The sequence below is a fragment of the Strongylocentrotus purpuratus genome, unplaced genomic scaffold (genome assembly GCF_000002235.5).
Source record: "Strongylocentrotus purpuratus isolate Spur 01 unplaced genomic scaffold, Spur_5.0 spur5_scaffold_3, whole genome shotgun sequence".
Classification (NCBI taxonomy): domain Eukaryota; kingdom Metazoa; phylum Echinodermata; class Echinoidea; order Camarodonta; family Strongylocentrotidae; genus Strongylocentrotus; species Strongylocentrotus purpuratus.
This window is the reverse complement of record NW_022145609.1, coordinates 38,342,554-38,365,391: the sequence shown is the minus strand read 5'-3', so window position 1 is coordinate 38,365,391 and position 22,838 is coordinate 38,342,554. Positions and strand designations below refer to the sequence as shown.

The 22,838-nt window shown below is 37.8% G+C and overlaps 1 protein-coding gene and 1 long non-coding RNA gene across 2 annotated transcripts in view; one reads left to right on the top strand and one right to left on the bottom strand.

The window, feature by feature from the left end:
* The window catches only part of LOC105437347 (multiple PDZ domain protein-like), a 67,598-nt gene extending 62,543 nt beyond the window's left edge, over nt 1-5,055 (bottom strand). The window contains exon 1 of the mRNA XM_030996902.1: nt 4,943-5,055. The gene's annotated coding sequence lies outside the window, so the exon portion shown is untranslated. The remainder of the gene's footprint in view (nt 1-4,942) is intronic.
* A 1,595-nt stretch (nt 5,056-6,650) lies between these two features.
* Nucleotides 6,651-12,378, top strand: LOC105437340. The gene is made up of 3 exons (XR_004066053.1): nt 6,651-6,800; nt 7,446-7,492; nt 12,028-12,378. It is a non-coding gene; the product is annotated as an uncharacterized LOC105437340 (long non-coding RNA).
* Nucleotides 12,379-22,838: the final 10,460 nt, after the last annotated feature.

Here is a 22,838-nt window from a genome sequence, read left to right as displayed (position 1 = left end):
ATTAGTGCCAGGGCGGGACTCGAACTGCGGACCCTGTGATTCACAGTCTGATGACTTATCCACTACATATTTAATAATCAGCATCAATGCTACTTTTTGTCTTCTGAGATTCCTGCAATTTCTAATACCCTGGCAGCAATTCTCAGATACCAACTTACAATGATGTACATGAACTGTACACCAGGGTGAAGAGTGGCAAATATGGATTAATGTCTTGCCATAGAAAATAAGTGCTACATTGGGATTCAAACCTCAACCCTTGGCCTTTGATTGAGAGTCAAGTGAGTGAACCAGAATACAACGACACCATCCTTAAGCGTCCTCCCCAATATTTCATACGTTCTAGTCTGATAGTACTGTAGCCTTTTGACAAGGCCTCGTTGACTCTGGCTAAGCGGCTGAGATGAGTCTAGATACCCGGAGTGAACGCGCGACCGAATGACGAATGTCATGAGACCTTTTGGAAAGTGTGTTTCACTGCTCCGCATGAATTATTCATAGATACATATTAGTAGGACAATACGCCTACTTTGGATTCATTGACCAATCAGAACGGCGATCTCCTAGTTGGCTTCGTTCGTGATTCGTTCCATGTAGAGGTCAGTGGTCAGTGGTCTTAGCACGTACGTATAGTAGGCATGTAGGTCCATGTTCGCACTACGTAGAGTTTACTGTGTGTGTGTGTGTGTGATGGATACTATATGCTGACGTCGTGCTAGGATATGTTCGCTGATTGGACACTACGTTTTCTGAAGCGAGTTCCAGTCGGAAACAAGGGTTAACATAAGAAATCCAAACCAGATTGATAAAGGCCACAGGTCTGGACAATTCGCACTGGCGTTCATTCAGGTTTTCGTGATTAGTCTCTTTTTAGTCGCTCGGCGTCTATCAGGCATGTGGCCTTGTTTAAAGGCTAATACATGTAGTACTGGCGAATAATTATTCACATCCCGGATTACAAGTACATCCAGATTTTACTAGTATATTTCAAGATTGGTATAAAACATTATCAAATTTGGAAGAAATTAGCTTGTTTAAAAAGAAAAAATATGTTTTGAAAACTCCTCAAATCAGACATATTTTTCTGCCTTACGTTAGGACCCGTTTTGCAAAACTTGTCAATTAAAAGGCATAAGAATTCCAAGCCAAGTGACAGGTATGGTGGTCCACTGTGGGCTAAAACATGTAAAACGGCAACAGGTTTGCAATTTTTCATTGCACAGGTTTGAAAATCGGCAACAGATTAATTAATTCTCAATCAAAATCATTCATGAAATATTCACCATAAAAAAAAATGTGTTTGAAAATGCTTCCAAATATTTGCTCCAGCGTGCATCTAAGACCCTTAGTAATAGTTTGATGGGGATTGGGTGTCCGGACACTCAACAAACATTTAATAAATATGTCTCTTTTGCCTTCAATATAACTGAAAATGTTCATCAAATAGCACTAACCATCATGGATTACTGTCCTTTATAAATATAATATTGTCTAACAGTAACATCAGAGACGCCAAGTTCAAAGATCGGCAATGCGTGACATTTTAATGATTCGGCGCGCGAGAGCGCGTGCGAGGTATAACACACGTATAGAGTAGGCCTATAGCGTTTTTTTCAAAATCTAGCGCGCGCGTCGTGCGTAAGAGCATTTTCAGACCCTCGAAATGCATGATGTCACGCCTAATGCGTGATACTTGGTAGCTCTGTAACATCAGTCTTTAAAGATTTATGAAATACAGAGACGCCAAGTTCAAAGATCAGCTATGCGTGACATTTTCATGACTCGGTGTGCGGACGAGGGTATACATTGTAATAACACACGTATAGCGTTTTTTTTTAAATGCATGATGTCACGCATAATGCATGACACTTGGTAATGGTAGCTCTGGAAATATTGCTTGTGAACTTCTTTAAATTGCTGTTCTAAATGAACTGTCAGTCTACACATTATTACACAACCTTTCGGGACACATAACGTCTAGGTATAGTATACATCATTTACATGGTCCAAAATTACACAACTCCATCAGCTTTAGCTTCTTTATTAATTGTGTAAATGAACTTCCAATGCCTATACAGTGTAGTCTCAGACGCGTACACAGGGGGGGGGGGGGTTTAGGGGTTAAACCCCCCCTTTGGTATTTTTTGTGTGTAAACCCCCCCCCCCTAAATTCCCCTAAAACCCCCCCCCCTTTTGGATTTTTTTTTTTTTTTTTTAAATTCCCATGGCTGACCTCAAAAAGATGACCTTACCCCCCCCCCCCAACGGAGCAAAATGTCAAATTTTCAAATTTCGATACCAAAAAAAAAAAAAAAAGTGTCCTCTTACCCCCCCCCCCCCCCCCCCCCCCCCCCCCCCCCCCTTATGTTATATGACTCGGTGAAATGATAGAGTCTGGCAGACGATGTAGTTACTGATTAGTAGCCATATTGTAAGACCCTTTATTTATGTATCCTTCCGCCTAGCTCGGCGTGGTATTTACATATCATATCTCATGTTAATGTAGTTCCAAGTGGACATACAACATCTCCCTCACAATAGATTTTTTTTTTTAATGAATAACGAAGAAAAGTTATAACAGTTAATCATAAAACCTCTTGAAACTCCAAACACCTGCAAGCAAACATTTTGCAAATACCAATACCTTAAAAATACTTTAACATATGCCCGACTGATTGCCAAGTAACAATTAAGGAATATGTTTATGATTCATAAGAACCAAAATTCGCAACCTTACTTTAGATCCATAAAGTAGTCCTTTTTTTGAGAGATTATTACGTGGAATACCTAAAACCAAATGATAAAAAATAAAACTATGCGGTTACATATACATCAGCAAACACATGCCTACCGGTATACAGTTTTTTTTCTTCTATATTGACATTTCCAACTTCTTATTTGCTAATCCAAACTTGGCCATTTAGAAGTAAATTGTACTTACATATATTTACAACCAAAATACTGTAATACTAGTTTGTAAGCAAAACATTGTTTAAAATTTGCTCATACAAAGATCTTTGCTGGGCAGAGCTACTGAACAACTCTATGGAAACTTTAGAACATACATTCAACTTTGTTCTCATATTCTTAAAACATTTATAATAACTCAACACAAAACACTGTATTCAAGAAAGTTATGTTGCTTGATTATCTAACAAAGATACCATTGGGCACATTTCTTTACATTAGCATCATTGTATGCTATTTCTCTCTTCTCCTTTTCTTTTTTTGTTGTTGTTGTTGTTGTTGTTGTTGTTGCTATGAATAAGTAAAAAAAAATTTTGGTTATTATCCAATATACATGAAGTGTCTTTATGTGAGATTCTAATTATAAACTGGAACCTTTGTTCAATCTATATAGTCTGTCACTTTTTGTGTTTTAATTCTTCTTCACCGCTGCCACCATGTTGTAATATGTTATATGACTCGGTGAAATGATAGAGTCTGGCAGACGATGTAGTTACTGATTAGTAGCCATATTGTAAGACCCTTTATTTATGTATCCTTCCGCCTAGCTCGGCGTGGTATTTACATATCATATCTCATGTTAATGTAGTTCCAAGTGGACATACAAACACCCCCCCCCCCCCCCCCCCCCCCGCTTATTCAGCGGTCGGCTGAGTCGTTGCGATTTTTTGGGGACAAAAAAAAGTGACCTCTTACCCCCCCCCCCCCCCGCTTATTCAGCGGCTGGCTGAGTCGTTGCGAAATTTTCGGCCCGATTTATAAATGTTAAAACCCCCCCCTTGAAAAAATCCTGCGTACGCGCCTGTGTAGTCTATACTATAGTATAGTAGGGTAACTGACTGAGGGTCAAAGTTAGGCCTTACGGTTAGATTTTGGTTTAGGTTTCTTCTTCTTCTGGTTTAGGGATAAGTCTTTATATTTAGATTCATTGATAAATTATTGGTTAACCTATGAACATCTTTTCAACCAAGCACGTAGCCTGGATTTTATTTTAGGGGGGGCAGTAGTGAGCACGCAAAGCGTGCGAATCACTTATAGAGTGCGTGCAGCTTGCTCCCTAGGGGGGTGGGTGCAGGGAGGGGGGAGTTTTGAAAGAAGACGATTCGTTGTACCTTTCTCGACTCGCAATCCTTGTCTGAATTCAGTCCGCCCCTCATGTGCAAAGCGCGAAAGCTTTGACGTATTATTAGACAAAGAAGATGATTCGTTGTACCTTTCTCGACTCTTAAATCTTAATCCTTATCTGTATTCAGTCCCCCTCCCATGCGAAGCGCAAAAGCTTTGACGTTTCATTAATTTATTAGAGAAAAAAGATGACTCAAAGTACCGTTCTCGACTTCTTAATCCTTGTCTGATTTCTGTTCCCTCCCCCCCCCCTTTACGCGGAAGCTTTCACGTTTCATTAAATTATTAGAGAAAGAAGACGATTCGTATACCGTTCTCGACTCCTTTTCCCTTTTTCTTCCTACATGTACGTCCTCTTACTTTTTTCTTCTCTTTCTCTCTCTTTTTTGGGGGCGGCATTTTTGTGGGGGGCGACCGCCCCCACCGCCCCCCCCCCCCTGGCTACGCGCCTGTTTTCAACTTTTGTGGTGGGGTATTCTAAAGTAAAGTTGCTCCCAGTTTTAAACTCTTGTTGTGGACCACCTTCACCTTGGAAAGCCGACAGGTGTAATAATATTATTCACATAGGCCTAGATCTAGGTCTATTCTAATTCAGTACGCTATTTCTTCTTTATCATTCAGTCATCATCATAATTATCACTCATCTTTCATCACCTCTTAAGGGTCTTATTCTCACTGTGCGTTTCACTCTTAAATTCAAAACAAAAGGCTGAAAGATCGTTCAATTCATCAACGTGACTCACTCAGTTAATAAATCATCACACAAAACTCGGAGTCAAACTCAAAATCGAAGAGTCGCGAAGCGTCGTCGAGTCCGACAAAGGCAAAGCCACGACATCACGACACTCACCTAGAACTCCGTACCTTTTTTCCACTTTCTTACTAATCTGTCTTCTATTTGAAATTCACACGCTCAGTACGGAGTTTGATTAAAATACAGAATTCCATTGCATTAACAGCTTTTCTTATGTTACTCACCACGTCAGGAATGTATGGGCGGGACCGACGTATTGTTTGTGTACAAATGAAATTTACTTGATTGCGAGCGCGCGCTCCGCTACGACCGAGATCGAGGGTGCGCTAGCTCGCTCATGTCCTACAACGGCGGCACACGCAGAAAAATCGGGAATACGCCTTGCATTTCACTCAATGCCTCTATACTCTATGGCCCGAATTCACAAAGCAGGTTTGTCGACAAACCTTGGTTTTCGTACGTCATATGACGCGTTTTACGCGTTTTTTACAAACCTGGTTTGTAAAGAACAAAAGGAGGTTTGGCGAAACAAAAGTAGGTTTGAGCTCAAACCTTGGTCTGAGCTCAAACCTTGCTTTGTGAATTCGGGCCAGAAGGCCTACAAATAGGACAACTAAAGAAAAACAATTTTCAGGTGAGAAAAAGAAAGAAAGAAACAACAAATAATCGATCAAAGAAGCAAACAAACAAGTGACATAACTTTGGGGTAAAAAAAAAAAAGAAAGAAGAAAGAAGAAAAAAGGGAAAGGGGGAGAGATGAAAAAAGTAATAGAAAATCACATGCAAATGGGCTTAGTGTGTAATTCCTACTATTTATAAACTAAAATATAAACAAAGCCTGACGAAAAGTTGTTTATGGTCCCTAACAAAATTACGGATCTGAAATGCACCGGCCCTGCCACGTTTAAAGTTGCACCCCTACCGAGGCTACCAATCTGCTGCTATTTGGAAATATTTAGGGTTCAAAGTTGTGTCATTTCTTAGTGTGTAACTTGACCTTTATTTTATAACAGTTTAGTTTACAACCTGACCCATCAAATTTTATTCCGGTGACCTTGGATGAGAGCAGAAAAAGAAAGAAATGATTTCATTTTATGATTGCAGGTTTGCTAAAGTAATAGGTGGTGCTTATAAGGGGAGAGAAGGGGGTATGTACCTCCGTGACCCTCTCAATCATAATCATAGGGGATACAACTTGAGAGAAAATGAGAACAACAAGGATGAAGAAAGGGAGAGGGTGACAGCCTAGCTGACAGCTACGTGAACAGAAGAAAAAAGGACCTCACATCGACACCTAATCGATAGCCCTAATAGAGTACCGAAGCACGTGACATCATACAAATTTATTTTTAGAATTTCTTAATTGACTTTCATTTTCCGAAAGAGCATCAAAAATAATGTCCCTATGTCGAAAACCCGGAGTTGAATATGTTAAGTATTGGCTGAGATCACATAAAGAAAAGAAAAAAAGTATTGGCTGAGATATTTTATGACCATCCGATAGGATTTCACTTTTACTTTGCTCTGATTTCTTATTATAAATATATTTATTCGGATGGTCATATTGGTTTTCGACAGTTGGACATTATTTTTGATGCTCTTTCAGAAAATAAAGTTCAAATTTGGAAACCCTAAAAATAGTTTATTTATGACGTCACAATTAATTGAACACTCTATTCAGCTTCAACGCGAACACCGAGTAAGACTGACCTCCCCCCCCCCCCCCCCCCCCCCCCCCCCCCCCCCCCCCCCCCTCTCCCCTCCCCCTCCCCCACCCCGCCTCTCCCCGCTTGCATGATGGCAACGCCCCTCGATGTCCTCAATGTCCGGACCCTCATACGGCACTGAAAGTAGAATCGGTAACTATATAGACATGAAACTAGAGCTGACATTTTAGACCCTAAAAAGTGATGGCAGGATGTGCGTAGGCCGATTGACCGACTCGAACAGGACGGTATGTTTTGCTTTTTCTACATAAAATGGGCATAACTTTCACAGTGATAGACTAGCCTGTAATAATATTTATGCAATCAGTATAGCCACGACACGTTTGTAAACGGTGGTGCAAATCAATGCAGGTAAGATTAAGATAATACGAGACAATATTACTGTTATAATTAACCACCACATTGACTCCATGCAGACCAATCCCAAACAGTCCAATTTTGACCATTGGGCCGGGTAATAATTATGGTTTTGCTGGTATAGGACTTACAGGTGTTACAGAGACTATCAATCAAAGAGTAAGATAACTTTCACTAACAAGACCTATATCACGAAATTCAACCGTGTGCCTTTAAAGACTAGCCTAGTCTAGTCTACCATTACTTTTTGCTTCGGAGATACTTATAGTTATGTATAGGACGTCATATTAATCATAGATGATCTATATCCATCTATCTGTCTAACTATACTACTACTCAGCACGTAGTTATAGTTTACACCTAATCTCAACAAAGTTAACTTACTGTAGGCCTTAGCACAGGTAGACAAATTGTCTGGAAAGCTGAATTTGACCATTGCTCTATACTGTTTTGCATGTCAAACCGGCTAATGTAGGTACGTTTTAATGTATCGTTTCTGCTTAATTCTTCTTCAGCTAGCTGTCACTGCATGGTATGGACATCACATGGATTACTGTTTCTGGTAAATATGTTTTAAAATACAAATATACAAGTCCTTTGCAAAAACTGTTTTTTAATTTGTTTTGATTTTTGTGGATATTAAATTATGTAATGAGGTTGATGCATGTAACTGGTTTATATCAAAATGTATTTTATATTTCATTATAATATAGTATAAGCAGTTAAGCAATGGGCCGTACTTTGCAAAAAGTACATTTTGATTTTTTATGTTGCTCTGATTGGTCGTCCAGGATTGCCATATTTCAATAATATGCTGACATTTATAATGGTATTCATAATCCTGATACTGCTGACGAAAAGTGTATAATTATATAGGCTTATTCCATTTGCGTTTCTATTGTTGTCTCTTCTGTATATATATATACAGTCACACCTGTCTATAACGACTGCCAAAGGGAGACACAAAAAGCGGCCTTTGTAGACAGGTTCATTTATGAGTTCATGGTTCAATGAGAAACCATTTTTAAGGGAAACAAAAAATATGGTCTTTGTAGACAGGTGGCCACTAAAGCAGGTACATCGTTAGCTGCTGTTGCGTATCTACGGGGGCACAGGGGCAGAATGGCCCATACAAATATTTTTTTTAAGAAAGATAGAAAGCCAGAGCAACGTGACCCTTCCCACATCATTACCTATCCGATTTGCCTTGTTCTCTTGCAATTCATCTATCTCTCTATAATACTTATATAATATTGAATGGTTTCGAGTGTGACGCAGTCTATAATATATTGCTCTCGTTATAGCAATATTGGACTCGTCGAGTGGGTCGAGCTATTGACTCGTCAAATATTGTCAAAGCGAGAATATTGGAATTGTCGACCTATCGATTCGTCTAATATTGTCATAGCGAGAGCAATATATTCTTAATGTTCTTGTATCACACGAAAACAAAGCCATACAATTTCATTACTATTACCTATATCAGGCTGACTAGCGAAATAACAAAATTCGATGATCAATCGATAGTTGAAATTCCCGGATAACAGAGCTGTGGAGCTATACAAAAACACTATTGAGCTGTCATCCGGGTACTGCACTATAGATATTAATACCATGAGTTATTGTACCACTTGGAAGCCTTATATATATATAATAATACCTAATATTTCTAGTGTCTGGTGCCCCCTTCCCCATCACCCAGTTCCCCTCAGTGGCTGGACCCACACTACTTCATTCTTTTTGTTGAAATTTGTTTGTAAGTTGCTCCCTCCCCGGCCAACATGACATGATTTAGGGAACCCTGCCGCCCCTCAAATGCCGGACCCCCCTCCTCCCCCAGAATAAAATATGTATAACATGTTGATTATCCAGAATGTGTTTTGCCGGGGGAGGCACATGCGCCATGCCCCTGGATCCGCCAGTAAATGTCATAGTAGAGACAGCATCTCCTGGTTAAATGTCCAATTTGCAGGCCGAAAAAAGGACAAGGTTAAATTCCAACGGCATTTGAAAGATAATACTAATTTAGAAGTTCCCTCAAAAGGAAAGGGCTCGAAAATGTCTTTAAGTGGGAAAATAACGAGCATTAGTTGTCGAATCGACTTGATTGCAATCAGTTTAGTAATAGTCTATTGTTATAACCTTGTACCGAATGGTTGTACGTTTTGTGCTGCACAAAGATTCAATCAGTTTAATTTTGGTCATTTTGGTTTATTGATGTAGACAAATGTTCATGTACCTGTTACAGCTCATTTTATGTATACATAGGCGCCGGAAGTGGGGGGGGGGCAGGGGCAGTTGCCCCCCCCCCAAAAAAAAATAAAATAAATAAATAAAATAAAAACGCCCACCCCTCCAAAAAACAAAAAACAAAAAAACTGTAAAGGAGTAAAAATGGTTTGTATTTTTAATCAAAAAGAACGTAACAATAATAAAAACCTGAATTAAATCACATATACAATTCCATTCAAAGAAAAAGGAAAGTTCACAGGAATTAAATTTCATAAACATTGCGCATGCCACCTATACGGTATTTATCAATGGAGGTCTCTATAATAGCGATACGCGCATATCGTTGATATATTGTGCGAGAATGGGAAAGCGTGTCCGTTTTTTTGTTATAGGGGTGAGAAGACACGAGCCCCTGAGCGCTGGCGTACTAATGGGGGGGGGGGGGGGTGATGTATTTCTTATTCGAAACAAGTGATTTACAAATGTTGATGTTGTGACATGATTTTCCGGCATTTTTTCTCCATTTTTTTTGTAAGTCATACCTTTATATGCGTTTGTTGGAAAATAAGAAATTCCCAAATTACAGTCAGGCGAAATACGCTTATTTAGAAGCCTTAATGTCTTGGTCTGAAAAGTGGCTGGGCTCGAGCCCCCCCCCCCCCCTCCTTTATGAAAAAGTATGTTAACGAGAAAAAGAAAGAAAGACGAAGAAAAAAATAGGTGACTTGCCAATGTCACAAATAAGGTATAAAAAATGCTCATCTGACCGTAATTAAATGCTTAAAACCCCAGAGCTTCCAGGGTCTCTGCATGCCCCCTGGAGCACATCAAGGGCCCTAAGACGGCCCCTGGATGCTCATCTGACCGTAGTTAAATATTAAAACCTCTGAGCTTCTTGGGGCTCTCCCCCCCCCCCCCTGGAACACGTCAATTATTGCCTTACAGAGGGCCCCTGGATGCTCATCTAACCGTAATTAAAAACCTAAAACCCCCGAGCTTCCGGGGGCTCAGCCCCTTGACCCCCTGCCGAGGCTCATGCCCTGGACCCCACACCAATTTACGCTCTTCCTGATCGATAATACTCCACTTTGAAAAACGTTCCGCGGGACCTGCTTGTAACGTGTAAGACTGGTGGTGATGCAGATTTTTTGTCTGCCCCCCCCCCTTCCGAATTTTTTTTCTCATTACGTCACTGCCCCTGGAATGTGAGCCCCCTGGAATGTTTGCCCCCCCCCCCAATCCCAAACAGCTTCCAGCGCGCCTGTATGTATATAACCAAAGAAAAAAAGATGTCAGTCAGTCAGAAGAAGTGGGTTATTGATGTAGATCTATGCTCATGTACCTTAATTTACAGCTCATTTTATGTATGTTATTACCAAAGAAGAAAAAAAGAAGTCAGTCAGTCACTCAATAGTGTCTGACACTGCTAACGTTCAAATGTCATAGATAGGACATACGTGATACAATTTTGACGAATTTGACGTTGGCTGCAAATTGGACATAGTATATTATTTCAACGTTCAGTGTTGACGAGCCATGTCAACGTTTTATTGGATTATTTCATGACGTCATAGATGGATTTTTACATCTGAGAGTAATCATTTTTCTAGAGTTTGGTGAAGGGTCAAAATGACAGTTTCTTGATATGATGATATCTAAACCAAATATGTTTAATTTGTTTACCATAATTCATAGCTCAAACAGTCAATCACCTCCTCACGCTCATTCTTTTCAAGAGAAATTAGAAGCGTTAGAATACTTAAAGGCGAGCTCATGCATAAAGATACACTCGCTTATAGGCAAACTTAGGTTGATAGAGGAAAGAGCAAATATATAAATGATTACCTATCATCGAGGTCAAGGGCAGTTTCAAATCGCGATTGGTTAATATGAAACAATCACATGTCATGTAGGGAATCTATATTGGTAAGGTAAATAAATACATTTAAGAGCAACAAACGTGGTCCCCTCTAAAGTGTCGGGAGCCCCAAATTCCCCAAAAATGTGATGGAAAAATTTCACTTTCATTGTATCGTAATGTGAAAGAGGATATCATTTTAAAACACACTTCTGCAAAGATTTCTCCCCCGAAAATGTGTTTGAAGACAAATATTGATAAAATAATACATAAACCTACATTTTGCATTCTTTCATCAATTTTCGACTTTAAACACATTTGTTTTGAAAATCCTTACAGAAATTTGTCTTAAATGACATCCTCTTTTAAATTATGATACAATTTAAGTAAAATGTTGTCTTCATTTTTTGGGGGCTCCAAACACTTTAGAGGGGCTTTAAGTGAATCCCATCCGAGGTGAAAACAGTGCACGATAATTGAAAGAAATAAAATAGGATATCGCTCCGTTGATAATTGTTCCGCAGTACGCATTCATTCAAGTCTGCGTTAGAAATACCAGAGGAATGGATTTAGCTGCATTGTCCTCCTAAAAATTATTTAATTTGGTCAGACACTAATTTTCTGAAGACATTTCTAACTTGGTACGATCTGTTCCTTAAACTTTTGCAAGAGCAAATATGTTGTCAAATTGAATGGAAGAAAATAAATGTTCATTTGAATTGAATTGAATTCAATAAAGAACACGTTTTGTATTAATGGAACCTTTTTTTCGTTACTAATTGGAAAAACGGAAAAACAAAAGGAAGCAGACCTGGCGATGCCCAGTCAATCACCCTCTAACCCAATCGCATCATCCCGAACTGATATTGATGCGAAGACGTATAATCCGAGCTAGCGCGCATCACAAATCAAGGTGGTATTAACGTTTGACGTTCACTGCCAGACCAGCATCAACCGCTCTTCATGATTAAACCACGTCATTCTCATTCTCTTCATTTCAAGAACAGATCTCGTCAACATCACACCCTGCCAGCTTTCAACTCGTCTTTGAACAATGAATACCTCATCACCATTCAACGCGAGCTACGATGATGCCAACATTACGATGTCGCCGATGACGGACGACGACGACGATGGTGATGGGTCCGAACCGTCGTGTAAAACGCCTTTATATTACATTAAACTCGTCACGTTGGCAATTGCGATGTCGATGATGATCGCCACGCTCATCTTGATTCCGTGTCATCGTCGACTTCGTAAGCAGCATCATATCTTTCCTTACAACCTCGTACTCTCCGATATGTGCGGTGCCATCGTGATGGCATGTTTCGAAGGGTTCGTTGGATTCGAACCTCCCTATGAGGTAAGACAATCGATAACTATTGCCTTTCCATGAAGAGATTTGATTTGGTGATGTCAGTAACATACGTTACCAACTACACAGGGTTGGCCACTAAATACCGGAGCGGAAAATACTGGATGATACATACCGGTATTTACTGATAAATGACGCTACCAAATTTTGACAAAAACCTGAGACACCGGGAAATACTGAGAAATACTATTTTTTTTATATTTGTTAAGCACTTTATAATCTTGGAGTCTTTAGATCATTGAGCAATAATCAATATTGAACACAAAAAGACAATAAAAAGGTGATTTTCGTCATGGAAGAGGGGGGAGAGGGTCATACAACTGCTTGAAATGCTATATTCGCACGCTATGGCTTTCAAGCTTCATGTACATGTATGTTAAAGGTATTATGTCCCATTTGCAGGCCAAAAATGAAAAGGTTAAATTCAAACGGCATTTGAAAGACAATACTAATTTATAACTTCCTTCAAAACGAAAGGGCTTGAAAATGGCTTTTGGTGGGAAAATAACGACCATTAGTTGTTGAATCGACTTAAGTGATTGCAATCACCTAAGTAAAAGTCTGATTTTCAGACCCTTTCACCAAATCGTCAAACTTTTTGTGCTGCACAAAGATTCAATCAGTTTAATTTTGGCCATTACAAGTACGGTGGGTTATTAATGTAGACAAATGCCCATGTACCTGTTACAGCTCATGTTATGTTATTACCAAATAAAACAATAAATGATGTCAGTCAGTCACTCAATATCGTCTGACAGTGAAGTCTAGAAGATAAATGGGTTTCCTTGCATAATTTGAATACTAGGACACAGCTAATGTTTAAAGTTCACAGATGGAACGAACATGACATATTCATAATTCCTGCAAAGTTCTACAGAATTTGATTTTAGCTGCAAAAGGGCCGTAGTACACGTATCTTTAAAACTACATTACATGAATATCTTGTACATTGTACATGTATATACCACCTGTGAAGTAGGAAGTGGGAAAACATTTTTTTTTTAAATAAATTCAATTTAACTTCTAACACATCCCCAATAATACATGTTGGATTGCACTGGAATTCTTATAACAAACATAGATTATCCACATCCTGGCAATCAAATAGCACACCCATGTATTTCATCTAAGACATTAAAACATTTTCAGTATGTGATAGTTAAATGGTAATAGGTCCATTTATATAGCGCAGCTGCTAAAACTCTACTGCGCTTATACAAAGTATTATATTATTACCCCGGCTGTAGCTGAGCTGCCATAATAAAGCGCTAAATAACGCAAGGGATTTCTTCCTACCGGGTACCCATTTACTTCACCTGGGTGAAGAGTGGCAAATGTAGATTAATGTCTTGCCAAAGGACATTAGTGCCGCGGTGGGACTCGAACCGCGAATCTATTACCTATTTTTTCTATTTATTGATTTTATAAACATACTTTGTTCATGTTATACCGGTATTGTAAAACAGCATCTGAGGAACTAACACTTCAACAAGCTCTGCTTCTAGTTAGTTCCTCTTTTCTCGTGCTTTTTTCTATCATATTTGTCGATTCATTGCATATTTTTGTAATATAATTATTCATTGTATTATGTTTTGCATAAGAAATGAAATCATTTGAATGATGTGATCCAGTCTGGTGACATAGCCACTATACCACGACACTTCTACAGTTTGTCAGTTTTCAAAAAAGCCTGCCTCATAATTTGTACGATTGTTAATTTTGACGAAATAGAAGTCATTACAAATCACTTTTGAACACTGCAAAGTTCTGTGATAATTGGTCTCTCATGTATAATTACATCATATTCTGTTTGAAATTCCAACCACAATTACCTCATCAAATTAGCTATTTGATCTCTTGTTTCTTCCTATTAATTCTTTCGAAATGGAGATGGAATGCATTAATGTGAAGCAAAAAATTCTCATAATTTCATTACTAAAATTTCCCTTTATGTACACAATACCACTAAAAAATGGTTAGTCCAATACAAATGAATTAAAAACATTAACAAAATAACCGTGAAGGAAAAACCTTGAAACTGTGACCTTTAGCACCTAAAGCTCATTTTTTGATGGCATCGGCTTAATTTATAAAATGAAAAATAAAATAAACTGTTGTTTACACTGGTTGCACGTTTTAGTTTTTGTCGCTATTAGACTGTATTTTTCTCTCTTTCCAGGCTTATTTGTTCCTTGTCATTTTGTTGGCAACATCTATCATGGTATCACTTTTAAGCATCGTCTTGGTAACCGGTTACCAATTCATCACCATCCGTGTGGACCCCTTTGGCTCTCGGAACATCATCACCACACCGCGACTGATCATGACATGTATCGTGACGTGGGCATTAGGGTTCATCTGCTCTTCGTCCATTGCCCCCATTGACGACGATAAGCTCTTCGTCGCTCTCCTCTCCCTCTCCTGGTCGACCACCATCGCCACTGGCCTTTGCTACCTCTTCATCTACCGTTCCGTCGCCGGGGTACCTTGCTGCGGCAGCATCACCCAAGAACGCAAGGACCAGAACCAGAGAGTACTCCGCACCTTCGGACTAGTCTTTGGAACCACTGTCCTTTGCTGGATCTGTCCCTGGGTAACCTGGACCCTACAGAGTCTAGGCCATGAAAACGACTGTCTAATCAACGCTTCGGACATGATGATTAACGTCAATTGGATTGCAAACTCCATTATCTATTGGTGGCGACTTAAGGAGTTTCGTTTAATGTTCAGTGTCTGTATGAAACAGAGAAGCACCATCGACCCTCAGTTGTCTCTTGTGACGGATTTGAAGAACTGATCCGTGACAAGTTGATGTGACATTTGTTTGCCTTGTAATCATGCGTACAAAAATGACTATTTTAACTTTGAAAAGGATGGACAACAGCGTTGTGTTCAGTGTCTGTATGAAACAGAGAAGCACCATCGATCCTTAGTTGTCTCTTGTGACGGACTTGAAGAACTGATCCGTGACAAGTTGATGTGACATTCGTTTGTCTTGGAATCATGCGTACAAAAATGACTATTTTAACTTTGAAAAGGAAGGACAACAGCGTTGACGTTTCCGGTTGGAAACGGGTCGTAGTTTCAAAGCTACGAGGTTTCCTAATTTTCATTTCTTCTGTCTTTTCAAACATGTAAAAAGATATGTATTAACGGCGTAACATACGGAGCAAATTTCTTTTATTATGACGGCTAGAGAGATATATTTTCGAGTGACTTATCAAATAGTGTTCATAAATGAAAACTGTGCAAGATTCTATCACCTGGAAATTATAATATTGTAGAGTTTACTGTTAGGAACACCGGAACATCACAAGAAAAGTTATTAATAAGAGGGACGATGTTCATAATATGTCATTATAATTATTACGTGTAAATTGTAACGAACACTTCTCGTGGTTCAGCACCTTATTAATTGCCTTTAGAACCAAATAATACATTTTATGTATCCGTTTTTGTATATTGTGTCATATTTTCCAGTACTCATACTTGAAAAACAAGCAAACATGTTCTCTGACTATTATTATCAACCGACAGAGGTAGGTAATATATAGGTGAATTTTTAGTGGGAGGGATTTAATTCACCCCTCCCTCTGATGTTGCCTCATGTCACATGTGTAATGTTTCAATTTTCTTTGTAAACTCATTGTTTGCAGTTGAATATTTGAAGTATCTAGTCAATATTTCTTTTGACTGTTGTTCCTCAAGTTGATCCTGTAATTATTAAAATACGTACAGGAAAGTTACAAGCAAAATAATGTTTTTCCCTTTTTGTAGCTACTAGTGCTCATATAATTGCGCTTTGGAATATGCAAAACAGACATTTAAAGTAATTATGTGGAGAATGATATGTGTTTTCTTTCTTGGTTATTTTCCTGTCTATAAATTTGGAGACTGGCTTCTCAATACGTTTTTTTTTTACACCTATCTTTTATATATTTTATCAAGGTGAATTTAGAATTTTTGGCAATGGTTAAAGGGATAGTTGAGTTCTTTTGCAGAGGGCGCTACACAAAATATTTTTTTGTGAGATAATAAAAAGATGAGTGTCAAATTTGAAAGAACATACAATTTAAATGACAAAATTATCTTTGTTTGATCAAAATCGGTTCAGAGACGGCTGAAATATCCTTAAATATAACGATTTCTAATACTTGTGTACCACTACAAAATATTGGATAATTTGACAAAAACCGTTGAAAAAAGGAAATAGCGCCTCTTACGTCGTATTTCAGCCAATGCCGATGTTGGCTTTTTTGATGGCATTTTCGTGTTGGGTATATTACGCACAACCAGCCGGCCCATGTATTGTTATTTTTAATTGAATAATTAACTAACGATCACCGTATTTTTTGGAAAGTGGAGCTGAATTGGTATGATCGTATTGGCTAAATTTTACACATTTCGGGGTCTAAAATTACCTTCATAGCAATTTTTGGTTCTAAAAGGGCACTAGAAATGTCAAAGATAAGAATAAGAGCAATAACCATGCACTTTGAAGGCATTTGCGGTATGAAAACAGAACTCAACTATCCCTTTAACGTTTTGCCTAAAATTATCAAATGCTCCAAGGTCTTAAGTCTTTTCAAAGTGAAATTTACCTTCTTGTATCAATTTCTTTTGATACAGAGTAAGAGTGCAGCGAACTAGAAATATCAGAGTCTAGCATTTCATTCAACCTTTTCTCTAAATTGGGAGATGGAATACAAGGAGTTACGGGATGGATTGATACAATCAAAAGCAAATTCTGAGTCTGAACATTAGTACAGCCAGCTTTTGTTCAAGCATGATGATGGAAAATTTGAACATAATGTCGGTACTCTGAACAGAAATGTATTCGAACAGTCGGACCGAATTCAAGAATTTATTGCTACAGCTTGCCTTGGGCTATCCAGTCATTTGTTTTCATAGTTAAAACACTCATCTCATGCTTTGATGTATTGTTAGAGAGAAGGAAATCAAATATTAAATCCATCTAATATAATGTGAATAAGAAACTATTGCAAAATGCTACTTACGTGTCATGTTTGCGTTTTTTCCCGTTTTGTTTTGTTACGAAATAGCAACGGAGAAGTGCTTGAAAAACGTTACAATCGCCAATTCGATAATAAATGAATAATGGTGAACAACGGCATTTTTGACATTTTGAATTATCAACTCACATTTTGCATTTGATATGTATAATTGAATTAAGCTAATGTAAAAATATCGATGCTCCTCAATGTGCTCGTGAACGCTGTTTCTAAATCAATATCAAATGTCACAATTATTGTCCATTCCTGGTATGGCCATCCATTATTAAATGCAGAGGCGGAAAACAATTGATACAGAAATGTCTCCGCCTTGAATCGAAACAGGGTTTTATCAATATATAATATATTCATACAGAAAAAAGTCTATATTGCTACTCAGAAATCGGGAAAATACACAAGTATATACCAAAATTAACTATTTTCCGTACACGAAGAAATTGTATACATGTACGCTGTTGCCCATACAGTTGGAATAGTTTTCGAATAGCTTTCTTGATATACAGTCAAACCTGTCTATAAAGACCACACAAGGGAGACAAGAAAAGTGGTCTTTATAGACAGGTGGTCTTTATGTACAGGTTCCTTCAGTACATGTTTCAATGAGAAACCACTTTTAAGGGAAACAACAAAAGTGGTCATTGTAGACAGGTGATCTTTCTATACAGGTGGTCACTAAAACAGGTTTGACTGTATAAAGCTTACATCTTATCAGAACTGTAGATAATAAATCTAAAGAGTAATAGAGATTGATCAATAAAGTTCTAATAAGATTAATATAGGCTTTGTCTATCAAGAATATTATCACACAATAATTTTATGAAAAGAGGTAAGAACAAATTATTCCAACTTTATTGGGACAACTTATAAATGCGACAAGAAATGAAAGAATAATGGTTGCGTTTGTCCTTGTGTAGAGGCCTAAATATAGTCATTTAAATGTTACCGATACAAAAATAAGATGAATACGCGTATGGACGGGTACAAAAGGGATGGGAAACATTTTCAATGCTCCACTCGCGCGGACGTACGTCACAATAAAAGATTGTATATTGTTTGGTATTTTTATTACTTTTATTATGTCGTCCCTATCGCGGTAATGCAATTTAAAGGCAAACTTGACATCCCGAATGAAATCAGATTTTCAATAAATCCCGCTAAGTGGATGCGGGAACAAATGGGATTCCCTTGCAGGCTTTAATTATATACAATATTCAATAGCCTCGGGCGCCTCTGGTCCTTCTAAAGTGATATGGGATTAGCACTTGTTCAGGCGCATCGATTCATTACCCTAGTCTTTTCCCCTCAGAGCAAAATTAATTTCTGTTACAAAGAACTTAATTGGGTTAGCACATTCAAACCGTGGTATCGAAATAAGATTTTTGTTGTAAAGATTTAACACATGCTTGCCAAGGTACGTTTAAAAACTTGACCTATTCATAAAGTGAGAGACCTTTTTGTGATGGTCATTGAGTGAATGACATGTAACAAAAACGAGATGACATCACGGCTTTTTGTTTGTTTCCTTGGCAATGTTTGAGCTGATGAATTGCGATGTCGAATGAGGTATAAATTAAGACAAATACCATATTTTTTTTATTTTACAATGAATAATTAAATTTCGTAAATCAATAAATCTATCAATTAATAAGAATGAAAATAAGAATATAAAATTGTAATTATTTCTTTTGGAGAGGCATATTTGGCAAATCGTACCTGCCTCGATTCGTAAATACTGCCGCCCCTTTTTCGCAATCCCCACCACTGCGCTTCTCGACCCATGATTATGGTCACCATTAAAAGCCGAAAAAGTAGCAAAGAATATTTTCTCATGCTCATTGATATATTATATAGTCTGAGGACCTGTGTTTTCTACTCATTGGGCAGACTTGTTTTGCTTTTCTGCGTCGCTTTTTAACTACAGTGATAATTCGCTAAACATAGAATGTAGGAATGGAAACTATGAATTGGATAATTTAGACTCTACCCCCACTCGACAATATTCAAAACCGAAATTAAGAGAACTTTGTAATCTAACTTAACAGAAGAAATCAGGTGACACATTTTCCATTGTTAGTTGACTGTGGGCAAAACTGTTCTCAGGGTCTAAAACGCCCCTCCCCACTGAAAATATTTTGATAACGATCCCTTACAAATGGTAAACGTATATGGCCGTTCCATTTTTTCTCTAGCTGGGGGGGGGGGGGGTAAATTTAAAACAAAAATTACAAAGTTTTAAAAATACCAGGTGTGTTTTAGGATTCAAAATTGCCGACGGGTTCACATTCATTGGCTACATATTTATTTTGTATAGGTATTTGAGACGTTTTTACTTAAAGGGTTTTGTTAGGGGCACATCCCCATCCCCCCATCCTCCTAGATCCGCCATTGCATATTTTCATCTCCAATTATACAGGGGCCTGACTCTGATTTACTCTAGCACTACCGGCGGATGTTGGCTATGACACAAAATGATCAAGACAAACGAGCTCTAAATGAATTCCAATGAAAAGTTTGACTCACTTTGATACATAACAACCACATCGATATCCGCTAATTGCATCCATTTCATTAACTCTTCGGTATGGATCATATGAACTGGTAATGAGAACAAATCCTTTAGATACCATTAACTTCATCTCATTAATCAATCTACAATGCCATTATAAATCGAGTGCCGGCTTTTTTTTTTACCAAGGTTCATTACAACAAAACACCTGCGTCATTCAGGTATAACTTTTACTTCCATCAGATTTAAAACAGGAGGGATTTAATTCTGCCATAGGTTACTCTTTGCTTGGTAAAGTTGTCAAAATCATCACCTCAGCTATGAATGTAATTGATTGTTTTTCTTCGTTGGTGTAACAAAGAGTTTGTTCAAGTACTGTACATATCCAATTAATAAAGTTATAGTCTATAAGAAAGAAATGTTTTTAAAAAAACAATGGGCAAGTTAAAAGATCAGTAACGAGTTATCTGTATGCAAATCCAAGACGAGTACTAATTTTGCAATCCAGCGCAAAATAAAAGAATATACTCCATGTCGAGTGCAACTGAAAGGGAATTGGCCAAACTCTGTGTATAGATGGCTCTGGACGCGTCTAATTCACACCTGTAGGTTAGGTATCAATTGAAGGTGGGAAGATGTAGAAAACAAGATAAATGATCAAATTATTGTGATTTAAAGACGAGCTCTTGAAAAGAACACCTAAGAAGAGAAGCATGGTAATCAAGATTTTGACATTTTAACGAAGCTTTCCTAGAAATGTATTTAGAGCTTAGGTGTAAAAAACGATTTTGAGTAAATCTGCCGACGAAGATTTGTCAACAAGTAAAAGTAACAAAAACTAAACCTCATCACTTAAATTCTTATATCATATTTACCTATTTTAAAGTATATAAACATATATATTTATCTTTTGGGGGTCTCAGAAAAAATGAAAACTATCAAGCAATGTCTACAAATACGTCGAGGCAAGGAATTTAAAAATATTTTCTCGCTAGAATAGGGAAAATAAACATTCAATGATGATATCCGAAAAGAAAAATACAAGTTTTGCTTATTGATGTGCACTTCGTGAGGCAACATCATGAAAACATTTAAGTAAATAAATGATATCAATCATCGAATGAATGAATAAATAAATAAGTTAGAAAATAAGAGACAAAAATCACTATGGGCACATATCCGGAAAAATTAATAAATAAATTATTATTATGATATTTGACACATGCTGCGAAATGCTAATGTGATTGCATTAATGTTTAATCCTTACGACCAGAATTATCGCGTACATGACGTCAAGCTATATTTTGCATATAAAACGGAGTGTTGATATACAAGGACTTTCACCACATATCCCTAAATCCATGTCCATGTGAAGAAAAAAAATTGTTGCACAAATTTAAAAAATGGTTGCTGTGTTTGTGTTTATGATTGTGTGGAGGGGGAAGGGGGGCAGGGAGAGAATGGGAGCGAGAGATAGATTGAGAGAGAAAAGTGAGATTTTAAAAGAATATGGAGAGAACACGAAATCAGTAGCGTAGGATCGGTCCACCTTAAAGGTCCAACCGTTGAAGAAATACAGGTGTGTGGGCGTGTGTGTGGGTGTGGGGGGTTTACTAGGTGAATGAAATGCGAAAAAAACATACGAGAGAGGAGAGGGTGTGGGAGAGGGTGTGGGAGAGGGTATGGGAGAGGGTTGGGAGAGGGCTAATCATTTTCTTTTCACGTTGCCTTTCCCATCTCTAAAACTTTCCTTCTCTTGTCTTTTATTTTTTCGCTTTTTGATATGTGAATTTCCCCATATGCTCCTCCTCCCGTATCTAAACCACTTTTTCTTGACTCGGCAAACAACCAGACTAACTGTAAACAGTCTAGTTTTAATGAACGCTTAAATGTTTATTCAATCGACAGCAACATTATTTTAGCTTTAAAAATTGCCGATTTCAAAACTGTCTATAATAAAATGCCCCAAACTGCCTTTCAAATGTCGTGATTGCGTGATGCTTCTGTTTATCTCATTAGTTGTTTTTCAAGCTTCTATTTCTTTTATCAGTTGTTTAAACTTGAAGCTTATAAGAAGGAATATAAACAAAAGTAACAAAACCTCCGAAGAAAATGCAAACAGATATAAAAAAAATAAAAAAATAAAAATAATGCATGGTCATTGCATTATCATGTCATGAAAAGGAGTTCGTGATTCCATGAAAGAGTCGTTCTGTTTGCCTCGCAGACGACAATTACCCTTGAGAAAATGACCAGGTCAGAAGATCGCTTATTTGAAAGCGCGGGGCGCCAAAAAGGCAATATCATCCGTCGATTTATAATGAAACCGGAGAATTTGAAAGGTTTCGAAGGAACTGCTCAAGTCGGTTGTGACACGGCGGGCTGAGCCTCCCTAGCTATCTAAATCACAGACCCATACTGATTTTTCTATTGGCAATTATCACTAACGATGACACGAACAAGGTAGTTTCACGTTCAGTTGCAGTTGATTGTTTCATAATTATGTCCAATTTAAAAAAAAAATTACCAACAAACATGAATTCTATTGTCAAATACAAAAACAAAAGTAAGTAAAAACTAATTTGTTTCCATTCAGTATGAACTGTAAAGGCTAAAAGAAGATTAAAATATGAAGGAGCCTAAGTTGAAGGCTACGCTTGTGGGTTGTAGGACCCAAAGGGTTGAACAATTTATTACGGTCTTAAAAGGGGTGCGAACGAGTAAAGCATGATTACATCAATGTTTAGATAAACATTACACAGTAAAAACGCTGTTTAAAAAAGTGATGTTCACTTACAGTTGTACACTATCTTAAACAACAGTTGATCAAATTGTAAACAATGTTGCTCGAAACAGAAGTAATTTTGTTAAACATTCGTTGTTTAAAATTTAATGACTGCTATA